General features: G+C 52.7%; 1 long non-coding RNA gene across 1 annotated transcript in view; it reads right to left on the reverse strand.

The window, feature by feature from the left end:
• LOC117510263 overlaps positions 1 to 13,025 on the reverse strand; it is a 14,365-nt gene extending 1,340 nt beyond the window's left edge. The window contains exons 1-2 of the long non-coding RNA XR_004560661.1: positions 13,015 to 13,025; positions 2,961 to 2,963 (exon numbers count right to left, since the gene is read on the reverse strand). This is a non-coding gene — a long non-coding RNA (uncharacterized LOC117510263). The remainder of the gene's footprint in view (positions 1 to 2,960; positions 2,964 to 13,014) is intronic.
• Between the last annotated feature and the right edge of the window lie 1,311 nt (positions 13,026 to 14,336).

Below are 14,336 nucleotides of genomic sequence, written 5' to 3' on the forward strand. Positions count from 1 at the left end.
CAATGCCATATACCAACACAGGGCAGAGTAGCTACCTAACCTCTGTGAGTGAGATAGATTATCTCATCAATAGTTTTACATCCTCATTGAGGACAACTTTGGATGCTGTAGCTCCTCTGAAAAAGAGAGCCTTAAATCAGAAGTGCCTGACTCCGTGGTATAACTCACAAACTCGCAGCTTAAAGCAGATAACCCGTAAGTTGGAGAGGAAATGGCGTCTCACTAATTTAGAAGATCTTCACTTAGCCTGGAAAAAGAATCTGTTGCTCTATAAAAAAGCCCTCCGTAAAGCTAGGACATCTTACTACTCATCACTTATTGAAGAAAATAAGAACAACCCCAGGTTTCTTTTCAGCACTGTAGCCAGGCTGACAAAGAGTCAGAGCTCTATTGAGCCGAGTATACCTTTAACTAGTAATGACTTCATGACTTTCTTTGCTAATACAATTTTAACTATTAGAGAAAAAATTACTCATAACCATCCCAAAGATATATTGTTATCTTTGGCTGCTTTCAGTGATGCCGGTATTTGGTTAGACTCTTTCTCTCCGATTGTTCTGTCGGAGTTATTTTCATTAGTTACTTCCTCCAAACCATCAACATGTCTATTAGACCCCATTCCTACCAGGCTGCTCAAGGAAGCCCTACCATTAATTAATGCTTTGATCTTAAATATGATCAATCTATCTTTATTAGTTGGCTATGTACCACAGGCTTTTAAGGTGGCAGTAATTAAACCATTACTTAAAAAGCCATCACTTGACCCAGCTATCTTAGCTAATTATAGGCCAATCTCCAACCTTCCTTTTCTCTCAAAAATTTTTGAAAGGGTAGTTGTAAAACAGCTAACTGATCATCTGCAGAGGAATGGTCTATTTGAAGAGTTTCAGTCAGGTTTTAGAATTCATCATAGTACAGAAACTGTTATGTGAGGGACGCGGACCGAGGAGCGGCCCAGAGTCCAACAGAACCCAGCACTAATTGACCAGAAGCAGCTCCAGAAAGAAAAACAGATTTATTACTGTCACCTTGTGCTGTACATAAAATCTAAATAATAAAAGTCTGGTGAGGTGGACAAGTGGCGCACTCTCTCGGCGCCACAACAGATCCGAGCCCGAATCTTCTGGACTCAATCGTTCCGTCAACACCCCCCCCCCAGGTGGCTTTCCAGAACAATACTCTGTGAAGGAGGAGCAGAAGTGAGGTTATTCATACTATCATTATCCACAATTTTCTCCACAGAGGCACACTTATCAGCAACACGTTCAGATCTTACTGCGGACCTACTTCACACAAACAGCTGCTCACAGCGAGTGGAAGATCATCAATCCCTTCACCACAGCCGTGAGGAGCAATCAGAACAATTATCTTCAATTCTTTAATTTTAACTGCGTCAAACACCACAACATATGAACAATTTAGCTTTTAGGAATAATCACCTCTGACGTGTGCTGACAGCGCTTGCCTCTCACCCTCATCCTCCTTCACAGACGTGATGTCAGCTTCTGGAGCAGCCCTCGGCGTCCTCACATACTCGTCACAAGAATGCAACAAAGTTCAATTCTCCGGCAATCCAGTCCAACTCACTGCTGGCTTAAATGCAGCTTCTCATTACCACATAGGTACCAGCTGAAAGCCCTTAGATCTGCACGTGAATATCACAGGTGTCGTAACTTCCTCCTAATGGAGAGCCGCACAAGATCACAGCAGGTGCAGCCAATCATCATAATAAAGGTGAGAGACTCTTCTGCAGCACAGCTTTCCCAGAGATCAGTTCCAAACCACCTAGGAAGGAAAATAAACACACATCCAAAAAACCATGTCCACCCCAGCCCCCCAACACACAACAGAAACAGCATTAGTGAAGGTTACAAATAATCTTCTTTTGGCCTCAGACAGTGGACTCATCTCTATGCTCGTCCTGTTAGACCTCAGTGCTGCTTTTGATACTGTTGACATAAAATTTTATTACAGAGATTAGAGCATGCCATAGGTATTAAAGGCACTGTGCTGCGTTGGTTTGAATCATATTTATCTAATAGATTACAATTTGTTCATGTAAATGGGGAATCTTCTTCACAGACTAAGGTTAATTATGGAGTTCCACAAGGTTCTGTGCTAGGACCAATTGTATTCACTTTATACATGCTTCCCTTAGGCAGTATTATTAGACAGCACTGCTTAAATTTTCATTGTTACGCAGATGATACCCAGCTTTATCTATCCATGAAGCCAGAGGACACACACCAGTTAGCTAAACTGCAGGATTGTCTTACAGACATAAAGACATGGATGACCTCTAATTTCCTGCTTTTAAACTCAGATAAAACTGAAGTTATTGTACTTGGCCCCACAAATCTTAGAAACATGGTGTCTAACCAGATCCTTACTCTGGATGGCATTACCCTGAGCTCTAGTAATACTGTGAGAAATCTTGGAGTCATTTTTGATCAGGATATGTCCTTCAATGTGCATATTAAGCAAATATGTAGGACTGCTTTTTTACATTTGCACAATATCTCTAAAATTAGAAAGGTCTTGTCTCAGAGTGATGCTGAAAAACTAATTCATGACTATTGTAATTCATTATTATCAGGTTGTCCTAAAAGTTCCCTGAAAAGCCTTCAGTTAATTCAAAATGCTGCAGCTAGAATACTGACGGAGACTAGAAGGAGAGAGCATATTTCACCCATATTGGCCTCTCTTCATTGGCTTCCTGTTAATTCTAGAATAGAATTCAAAATTCTTCTTCTTACTTATAAGGTTTTGAATAATCAGGTCCCATCGTATCTTAGGGACCTCTTAGTACCATATCACCCCAATAGAGCGCTTCGCTCTCAGACTGCAGGCTTACTTGTAGTTCCTAGGGTTTTTAAGAGTAGAATGGGAGGCAGAGCCTTCAGCTTTCAGGCTCCTCTCCTGTGGAACCAGCTCCCAATTCGGATCAGGGAGACAGACACCCTCTCTACTTTTAAGATTAGGCTTAAAACTTTCCTTTTTGCTAAAGCTTATAGTTAGGGCTGGATCAGGTGACCCTGAACCATCCCTTAGTTATGCTGCTATAGACTTAGACTGCTGGGGGGTTCCCATAATGCACTGAGTGTTTCTTTCTCTTTTTGCTCTGTATGCACCACTCTGCATTTAATCATTAGTGATTGATCTCTGCTCCCCTCCACAGCATGTCTTTTTCCTGGTTCTCTCCCTCAGCCCCAACCAGCCCCAGCAGAAGACTGCCCCTCCCTGAGCCTGCTTCTGCTGGAGGTTTCTTCCTGTTAAAAGGGAGTTTTTCCTTCCCACTGTCGCCAAGTGCTTGCTCACAGGGGGTCGCTTTGACCGTTGGGGTTTTTCCGTAATTATTGTATGGCCTTGCCTTACAATATAAAGCGCCTTTGGGCAACTGTTTGTTGTGATTTGGCGCTATATAAATAAAATTGATTGATTGATTGATTGGAGGAATAAATCCAGATACTCCCAGAGTGCAGAGGAAAAACTGGAGGACGTGCAATGTCAAATGTTATACTCAGTAAGTCAGAAGTGAGGAGTGGAGACACCAACTCCTCCAAACTTCCCACAAACTCGGCTACAAGCTGCAAGTATAAGTCACAACTGCAAAGACTTCAGTAACAATGAATGTGCGTACAGCACAAAACAGCTGAGTAGGTTTACCTGTGTGGTAAGCTGATAACTTGGCAGAGTTATGGTGTCTCTCCCAGGCTTTTATGAATGAGGGGATGACTGATGACAGACAGCTGACAGCCTAACGGTGCTCACCTGGTGGTGCCAACAGGCCAAAGCGCCCTCTACTGGCAAAAAGGTGCCCACAAGGCAGGCGCCATCTGGTGGTGGGCCAGCAGTACCTCCTCTTCGGCGGCCCACACAACAGGACCCCCCCCCTCAACAGGCGCCTCCTGGCGGCCGACCCGGCTTGTTGGGGTGCTCCCTGTAGAAATCCGCCAGGAGGGCAGGATCCAGAATGAAGCTCCTCTTCACCCAGGAGCACTCTTCTGGGCCATACCCCTCCCAGTCTACCAGATATTGGTACCCCTGACCCCTCCGACGTACGTCTAGGAGTTTCTTGACTGTCCAAGCCGGTTCTCCGTCGATGATGCGGGCAGGAGGCGGCGCCGGTCCGGGGGTGCAGAGGTCTGATGTGTGGTGTGGCTTGATCCGGGACACATGAAATACTGGGTGAATCCGTAGTGAAGCGGGGAGTTGTAGTTTCACGGCAACGGGGCTGATCACCTTGAGTATTTTGAATGGTCCAATGTAACGGTCAGTCAGTTTTGGAGAGTCTGTTTCCAGAGGGATGTTCTTGGTGGTCAGCCAAACCTCCTGCCCGGGCTGGTAAGCTGGGGCCGGGGCTCGTCGGCGGTCTGCATGATCCTTAGCCCGCATCCGGGCCTTCAGGAGAGCAGAGTGGGCTTTCTTCCACACCCGACAGCATCTCCTGAGGTGGGCCTGGACTGAGGGCACCTCGACCTCTCCCTCGACAGCCGCAAACAATGGGGTCTGGTACCCCAAACAGACCTCGAATGGGGAGAGGCCGGTAGATGATGAGATTTGACTGTTGTGAGGCCAGATGTTGACTCCAAGCCGTTGGGTGCACAGAGGTGACACACCATAAAGCTTGTTCCAAATCGTGGTTGGCCCGCTCTGCCTGACCGTTCATTTGTGGGTGGTACCCAGACAACAGGCTCACCATGGCCCCCAGCTCCTTACAGAAGCTCCTCCAGACCCGTGAGGAGAACTGAGGACCACGGTCTGACACTATGTCCGTCGGGATACCATGCAGACGCACGATGTGGTAGACCAGGAGGTCTGCAGTCTCCTGGGCAGTCGGGAGCTTCGGGAGGGCCACGAAGTGGGCTGCCTTGGAGAACCAGTCCACTATCGTCATGATGACTGTCTTACCCTGGAACACAGGGAGACCCGTGATGAAGTCCAAACCGATGTGGGACCAGGGGCGACGAGGCACAGGTAACGGCTGAAGGAGCCCCTTCTCCGGCTGGTGGGAAGCCTTGCCGCTGGCGCAGGTGGTGCATGCCCGGATGTAGTCCCTGGTGTCAGCTTCAACTGACGGCCACCAGAACCGCTGCTGGACCACTGACACGGTCCTTCACACCCCTGGATGGCAGGAGAGCTTGGAACCATGACAGAAGTCCAACACGGCAGTCCGAGCATCTGGTGGCACGTACAGTCTGTTGGGTGGTCCACCTCCGGGATCTGGGTGTCGCGTCAGGGCCTCCCTAACAACTCCCTCCACATCCCACGTGAGGGTTGTGACGATAGTGGATTCCGGTATGATGGTGTCCGGTGGGTCCAACAGCCTTGCTTTAACTTCCTCTTCATGCACCCGGGACAGGGCATCAGACCGGACGCTCTTGGTCCCGGGACGGTAGGTGATCTTGAAGTTAAAGCGTCCAAAAAACAGTGACCACCGGGCTTGCCTGGGGTTCAGACGCTTAGCGGTCTGGATATATTCCAGGTTCCGGTGGTCAGTGAGAACCACAAATGGGACCACTGCTCCCTCCAACAGATGTCTCCACTCCTCAAGGGCCTCTTTCACAGCCAGGAGTTCCCGATTCCCAACGTCATAGTTCCGTTCGGCGGGGGTTAACCTGCAGGAGAAGTAAGCACAAGGGTGGAGAACACTATCGGACTCCCTGCTCTGGGACAGCACAGCTCCTATCCCTGAGTCAGAGGCATCCACTTCAACAATGAACTGGCGGCTAGGATCGGGCTGCACCAGAACTGGTGCAGCCCGATGTGTCTGGTGTGTTATTTCTGGTAGTAGGTGCCATCTAGTGCCCGCACTTTCAATGGTGATGGAACGGCCACCAGAGGGAGCCCCACAGCTTAACCCACCTACTATCCAGTAGGTTCCCTTCCGATCCTGTGTCGATCAGTGCTGGAGCGGTAAGGGTTAAATCCCCACAGAGGATTGTGACTGGGAGTCGTGCGCATTTGCGTGGGACACCCGTGTGGTTTGTATGGCTCACTCTTAGCCCAGTCTCTAAGGTTGAGCTTTGTTGTTTAACTGCCTGGGGCCCCTTATTCTGCGCATGCTCATTCGAGCTGCAGTAAACACACTCTCCACGTGCCAGTCTCCTTTGTTTTTCCTTTACTGTCACTTTTGCCCTGCTCGTTTCCATAGCAACGTCAGCAGGGGGAGCTGATGTAACGTGGAGAGCCCTGGCTTTGGAACGGGGAAAGGACGGCACTAACTCGGATCTGGAGGGGAGAGGGACAGAGCGCACCCGGCCACGCCCTTCGTCTCACTCCCGCTTGAATTCCTCAAGCCGATTGTCTAAGCGTATAACCAGATCAGCCCATCTAAATCCCGCGGCTGATCCTTAGCCACCAGATGCTCCTTTAGGGCCGGAGACAGCCCGTTTACAAAGGCGGTGCGGAGTGAGACTGCATTCCAACCGGACCTCGCTGCCGCAATGCGGAAGTCGATTCAGCTGCACTCCGCCGTCCCTGTCTCATTGACAGAAGCATATTTGAAGTGGCCTCGCCTCTGTTGGGATGATTGAACACCAGTCGAAACTCCTTTATAAACTCAGTATAAGTAGAGAGGACCCATGAATCTCATTCCCAGAACGCCGTAGCTCAGGTGTGTGCTCTGCCCTGAAGTAAATTAATTACGTAAGCCACCCGGCTGTGCTCAGACGCATACATAACGGGCCATTGTGAAAAAACGAGCGCGCACTGCATCAGGAAGTCCGCGCACGTTTCAACACAACCACCGTACGGTTCCAGGGGACTTATGTAAGCTTCGGGCGACGGGGGGGGGCTATGAATGACCACTGGATTAACTCTGCTTGGCGGCTGATCCACTGGAGGGGGAGCGGCTGCAGCCGCGCCTGGCGCACGCGTGTCTACCTACGCGGTGAGAGCCTCCATCCAACGGCTGAGGAGAGCGTCCTGCTCAGTTAATAAATCCAACCGAGCAGTGAGGTTAGACAGAATGTGCTGCAGCTCACCCAGCGATCCTCCTGGTGGATCCTGCGCACCTTGCACTTCCATTGATCGGTCAGTAGATGGTAAACACCCCTCGGAGTCCATGACGTGGCCGAGTTATCCTGTTGGGAAAGTGAATGTACGGACCCACGTTAGGGGGCGTAAATGAGCGGTCAATTGGAATTCCAATAAATAACAATTTACTATGCAAAAGTGCAAACAGAAGACGAATATGCTGAGTCCAATTAATAACAAAATGGTGACACGTGGGCAGGCCCGAGGGTAGGAGATGCCTATCCAGAGAAGAGTCGGAACCCACGAAGTTCCACCGCCAGCCGGAGGCCTGCAATACACCAGAGCCGCCAAGTCCTGGTCCCCCAGGTGGCCACTGCTCGAGGCCGTCAGACCGGTACTGCTGGCAGGAGCAAAAACAGGTTAAGGTGGGTGTGTGTACACCCAGCAAACAGTCAGCAACTCACAGTTATCCTCTTGGAGGAATAAATCCAGATACTCCCAGAGTGCAGAGGAAAAACTGGAGGACGTGCAGTGTCAAATGTTATACTCAGTAAGTCAGAAGTGAGGAGTGGAGACGCCAACTCCTCCAAACTTCCCACAAACTCGGCTACAAGCTGCATGTATAAGTCACAACTGCAAAGGCTTCAGTAACAATGAATGTGAGTACGGCACAAAACGGCTGAGTAGGTTTACCTGTGTGGTAAGCTGATAACTCAGCAGAGTTATGGTGTCTCTCCCAGGCTTTTATGGAGGAGGTGATGACTGATGACAGACAGCTGACAGCCTAACGGTGCGCACCTGGTGGTGCCAACAGGCCAAAGTGCCCTCTACTGGCAAAAAGGTGCCCACAAGGCAGGCGCCATCTGGTGGTGGGCCAGCAGTACCTCCTCTTCGGCGGCCCACACAACAAAGAGTTCACAATCATCTACAAATGCCAATAGAAAGGACCGTCAGTGTGACCTAACACAAACAATCATTACTTCTAAGATGACTACAAACAAATGTATGGGTAAAGTACAACTTACTCTTGTGTGCTGTTATATATTGACATGTGGGTTGAATCAGCTCCTCCAAACACCACAATTTAGATGAGATATCAATCGTACTTTGTGCTGATCCTGGGTTAACCCACTTGTGAAGACTTTTAAACAAACACAGAGTGCGATTATCACAACTCTGCAATCAGACGGTAGCTTTCAGTGTTCCCGTGTCCTAGTGGTGCTTGACTCAAACCATATGACCTGGCTTCACTGCATTTTCTCCTCATCTGATTAAGCCATCTTGTTGTGTGGGCCGCTGAAGAGGAGGTACTGCTGGCCCACCACCACCAGAGGGCGCCCTGCCTGGAGTGCGGGCTCCAGGCACCAGAGGGCGCTGCCGCATCATGGGAGTAGCCTGGGTGACAGCTGTCACCCATCACCAGACACAGCTGTTCTACTCAGCACCGAGGTATATCAGGAGGACGGCGTCTCCACCTCAGTGCCGAGATATTGCCTAAGACCAAGGTAGTATTCTCTGCAGTTATACATTGCATCATCAGCTAAGACTGTTAAAACCTTTTTCAGGACTGGTGACTACTGAAAACCTCATTCTTTGGATAAGTACTCACCTTCCTGCTATACTTTGCCAAGAGGTGGAGGCGGCTTCTCCCCTCTCTGTTACTGGGTGCGTTCATCCACTCCTGTGTGTTGTTGCTCTCTCCTGCCAGCAGTACCGGATCCGACGAGCGGAGGCAGTGGCCACCTGGGAATTCGGGACTTGGCGGTTCCAGTATTTCCAGGGTTCGGTGGCAGAGGAGATCTGGGTGGTTCCGGTTCGACTGAGACAGACGTCTCCTACCTTCGAGCCTGCCCACACGACACCAGCGGATTCGACCCCAAATTGTGTTTGTTGTATTACTCGTGCTTGTTTCAGTAGTAAATCTTGTTATTTACTCTCTCCATTGTCCGTTCATTGCGCCCCCTGTTGTGGGTCCGTGTTCCTACACTTTCACAACAGGATATCTCGGCCAGCGTCATGGATCCCGAGGGGCGTCAACCGGCTGTTGAACGGCCAATGGAAGACCAAGGCGCGGCGGAGGCTTCGGGAGGGGTAATCGGTGAGTTGCAGCGGATCCTCACCGCTTTCACCTCTCGGATCGACTTAATGACCGAGCAGCATGTTCTCCTAAACCGCAGGGTGGAGGCTCTCGCCGCACAAGTGGAGGCGCGCCCTTCGGGCGCCGCTGCGGCTCTCCCTCCCGAGGACCCTGCGTGCGAAAGTAACGTTCCACTGGTCGTTCAACGGTCCCTCCCTCCGTCCCCAGAAGCATACATAAGCCCTCCAGAACCGTACGGAGGCTGTGTGGAGACGTGCGCGGACTTTCTTATGCAGTGTTCGCTCGTCTTCGCTTAGCGTCCCGTGATGTACGCGACTGATGCTAGCAAAGTAGCTTATGTGATAAATCTGCTTCGCGGGGAGGCACGCGCTTGGGCTACAGCGCTCTGGGAGCAGAACTCACGGCTCCTTCATACATACGATGGGTTTGTACGAGAGCTCAGAACGGTGTTCGATCATCCCAACAGAGGAGAGTCCGCTTCAACCGCACTACTGTCCATACGACAGGGACGTCGGAGCGCAGCTGCCTATGCAGTCGCCTTCCGCATCGCGGCGGCGAGATCCGGCTGGAATAGCACTGCCCTCTGCGCTGCCTTTGTAAACGGACTGTCTCTGGTCCTAAAAGAGCACCTGGTGGCTAAGGACGAACCGCGGGATTTAGATGGGCTCATCGATCTAGTCATACGACTCTACAACCGGTTAGAAGAACGCCGTCGGGAACGAGGCGAAGGGCGTGGCCAGGCACGCGTCGTCCCTCTCCCTTCCGGGTCCGATCGAGCTCCGCCCTCCCCACGCTCCTCTGTTCCTGCGCTCCGTGCGCCTATGGCTCCCCCTGCTGACGAAGCTATGGACACGAGCAGGGCAACATTTAGGGCACCTGGAGCACAAAGGAGGCGGGCCCACGGAGCTTGTTATGTTTGTGGCTCGAGTGAGCATATGGCAAACGACTGCCCCGAGCGGTTAAACTCCAACGCCCGCCCCTAGAGACTGGGCCAGGGGTGGGCCAAAACATTCACGTGGGACACACCCACATTGCTACACGACTCCCAGTCACGATCCTTTATGAGGATTCAACCCTGAAGGCCCCAGCACTGGTGGACACGGGCTCTGAGGGGAATCTGCTTGACAGTAGATGGGCCAGGGAGATAGGGCTCCCTCTGGTGGCTCTTACCTCGCCTGTGCAGATTCGGGCGCTAGATGGCTCCCTACTCCCACCAATCACACATAAGACACCTCCAGTAACTCTGGTGGTGTCAGGTAACCACCGGGAGGTGATCGAGTTCTTCGTGACTCAGGCCACCTCCCGTGTGGTTTTAGGGTTTCCATGGATGCTAAAGCACAATCCCCGGATTGATTGGCCGTCCGGGGTAGTGGTTCAGTGGAGCGAAACCTGCCATCGGGAGTGTCTAGGTTCCTCGGTTCCTCCCGGCTCCCAAGCTAAGGAGGAGGTCCGAGTCCCGCCCAATCTGAAGGCGGTGCCAGCGGAGTACCATGACCTCGCTGATGTGTTCAGCAAGGATCTGGCTCTCACGCTTCCTCCTCACCGCCCGTATGATTGTGCCATTGATTTGGTTCCAGGCAGTGAGTTTCCGTCCAGTAGGCTGTACAACCTCTCACGGCCGGAGCGTGAATCAATGGAGACCTACATCCGGGACTCATTAGCTGCCGGGTTGATCCGGAATTCCACCTCTCCGATGGGTGCTGGTTTCTTTTTTGTGGGTAAAAAGGATGGCGGGCTTCGTCCATGCATTGACTATAGGGGGTTGAACGAAATCACGGTCCGCAATCGATACCCATTGCCCCTGTTGGATTCGGTGTTCACCCCCTTGCATGGAGCCAATATCTTCACCAAACTTGATCTTAGGAATGCCTATCATTTGGTTCGGATCCGGAAGGGAGACGACTGGAAGACGGCATTTAACACCCCGTTGGGCCATTTTGAGTACCTGGTCATGCCGTTCGGTCTCACTAACGCTCCCGCGACCTTCCAAGCGTTGGTAAACGATGTCCTGCGGGACTTCCTGCACCGGTTCGTCTTCGTGTATCTGGACGATATACTCATCTTTTCCCCGGATCCTGAGACTCATGTCCGGCATGTCCGTCAGGTCCTGCAGCGGTTGTTGGAGAACCGCCTGTTTGTGAAGGGCGAGAAGTGTGAGTTCCACCGCACTTCTTTGTCCTTCCTGGGGTTTATCATCTCCTCTAACTCCGTTGCCCCGGACCCGGCCAAGGTTGCGGCGGTGAGAGATTGGCCCCAACCTACAAGCCGTAGGAAGCTGCAACAGTTCCTCGGTTTTGCTAATTTTTATAGGATGTTCATTAAGGGCTACAGTCAGGTAGTTAGCCCCCTGACAGCCCTGACCTCTCCAAAAGTTCCCTTCACCTGGTCGGACCGGTGCGAGGCCGCGTTCAAGGACTTGAAACGGCGCTTCTCGTCTGCACCAGTTCTGGTGCAGCCTGATCCTAGCCGCCAGTTAGTGGTTGAAGTGGATGCCTCGGACTCAGGGATAGGAGCGGTGCTCTCCCAGAGCGGGAAGACCGATAAGGTCCTTCACCCGTGTGCCTATTTTTCTCGCAGGTTTACCCCCGCTGAATGGAATTATGACGTCGGCAATCGGGAACTCCTTGCTGTGAAAGAGGCCCTCGAAGAGTGGAGACATCTGTTGGAGGGAACAGCCGTGCCATTCACGGTTTTCACTGACCATCGGAACCTGGAGTACATCAGAACCGCCAAGCGTCTGAACCCCAGGCAAGCCCGCTGGTCACTGTTCTTTGGCCGTTTTGACTTCCGGATTACCTACCGTCCCGGGACCAAGAATCAGAGATCGGATTCATTGTCCCGGGTGCACGAAGATGAGGTCAAAACGGAACCGTCGGATCCCCCGGATCCCATCATCCCGGAGTCCGCTATCGTGGCCGCCCTCACCTGGGACGTGGAGAAGACCGTCCGGGAGGCCCTGACCCGTGTCCCGGACCCCGGAAACGGACCAAAAAACAGACTATACGTCCCACCAGAGGCTAGAGCTGCAGTCCTGGACTTCTGTCACGGTTCTAAGCTCTCCTGTCACCCAGGGGTGCGAAGGACCGTGGCAGTCGTCCGGCAACGCTTCTGGTGGGCATCCCTGGAGACCGACGTCCGGGACTACGTCCAGGCCTGTACCACCTGCGCCAGGGGCAAGGCCGACCATAGGAAGACCTCAGGGCAGCTACAGCCATTGCCCGTGCCTCATCGCCCCTGGTCCCACATCGGCCTGGACTTCGTCACGGGTCTCCCGCCGTCCCAGGGAAACACCGTCGTCTTCACGATAGTGGACCGTTTCTCCAAGGCGGCCCACTTCGTGGCCCTCCCGAAGCTCCCTACGGCCCAGGAGACAGCGGACCTCCTGGTCCACCACGTCGTCCGTCTGCATGGCATACCATCAGACATCGTCTCCGATCGCGGTCCCCAGTTCACCTCACATGTCTGGAGGAGCTTCTGCCGGGAACTGGGGGCCACGGTCAGCCTCTCGTCTGGGTACCACCCCCAGACCAACGGGCAGGCAGAGCGGGCGAATCAAGAACTGGAGCAGACACTTCGCTGTGTGACAGCCGCACACCCGACGGCCTGGAGTACCCACCTGGCCTGGATCGAGTACGCCCACAACAGCCAAGTGTCATCAGCCACCGGCCTCTCCCCCTTTGAGGTGTGCTTGGGGTATCAGCCCCCCTTGTTTCCGGTGGTTGAGGGAGAGGTCGGTGTGCCCTCGGTCCAGGCCCACCTACGGAAGTGCCGTCGGGTGTGGCGGGCCGCCCGCTCTGCCTTGTTGCAGGCCCGGACGAGGGCGAAGAAACATGCAGACCGGCGGCGAGCCCCGGCCCCCAAGTATCGTCCTGGGCAGGAGGTCTGGTTGTCCACGAAGGACATTCCCCTACAGGTTGATTCTCCAAAACTGCAAGAACGGTACATCGGACCTTATAAGATCCTCCAGGTCATCAACCCCGCCGCAGTGAGGCTCCATCTTCCGGCCTCACTGCGGATCCATCCAGTCTTCCATGTTTCCCGGATCAAGCCTCTTCACACCTCACCCCTCTGCACCCCGGGTCCGGCGCCGCCTCCTGCCCGGATCATCGACGGAGCACCGGCTTGGACTGTCCGCCGGCTCCTTGACGTCCGTCGGATGGGCCGGGGTTTTCAGTATCTGGTGGACTGGGAGGGGTACGGCCCCGAGGAGCACTCCTGGGTGAAGAAGGGCTTCATCCTGGACCCGGCCCTCCTGGCCGACTTCTACCGACGCCATCCGGACAAGCCCGGTCGTGCGCCAGGAGGCGTCCGTTGAGGGGGGGGGTCCTGTTGTGTGGGCCGCTGAAGAGGAGGTACTGCTGGCCCACCACCACCAGAGGGCGCCCTGCCTGGAGTGCGGGCTCCAGGCACCAGAGGGCGCTGCCGCATCATGGGAGTAGCCTGGGTGACAGCTGTCACCCATCACCAGACACAGCTGTTCTACTCAGCACCGAGGTATATCAGGAGGACGGCGTCTCCACCTCAGTGCCGAGATATCGCCTAAGACCAAGGTAGTATTCTCTGCAGTTATACATTGCATCATCAGCTAAGACTGTTAAAACCTTTTTCAGGACTGGTGACTACTGAAAACCTCATTCTTTGGATAAGTACTCACCTTCCTGCTATACTTTGCCAAGAGGTGGAGGCGGCTTCTCCCCTCTCTGTTACTGGGTGCGTTCATCCACTCCTGTGTGTTGTTGCTCTCTCCTGCCAGCAGTACCGGATCCGACGAGCGGAGGCAGTGGCCACCTGGGAATTCGGGACTTGGCGGTTCCAGTATTTCCAGGGTTCGGTGGCAGAGGAGATCTGGGTGGTTCCGGTTCGACTGAGACAGACGTCTCCTACCTTCGAGCCTGCCCACACGGACACCAGCGATTCGACCCCAAATTGTGTTTGTTGTATTACTCGTGCTTGTTTCAGTAGTAAATCTTGTTATTTACTCTCTCCATTGTCCGTTCATTGCGCCCCCTGTTGTGGGTCCGTGTTCCTACACTTTCACAACACATCTGCTCAGAAAAGAACAATGTGATGCGATACAAGGTAATGGGCGAGGTAATGCCAGAGTGGAAATGAATGTGCCACATGGCAGGAGTAAAACCCAGCATGTATGCCTTTTCAATTTCAGTATCACCGTATTGGCCCCAATATGAGACAGTCCTGATTATAAAATGACTCCCCTCTTTAAGTACATATTTTTGGAAGAATGTTTTTGGAAGACCAA

The sequence above is a fragment of the Thalassophryne amazonica genome, chromosome 5 (genome assembly GCF_902500255.1).
Source record: "Thalassophryne amazonica chromosome 5, fThaAma1.1, whole genome shotgun sequence".
Classification (NCBI taxonomy): Eukaryota; Metazoa; Chordata; class Actinopteri; order Batrachoidiformes; family Batrachoididae; genus Thalassophryne; species Thalassophryne amazonica.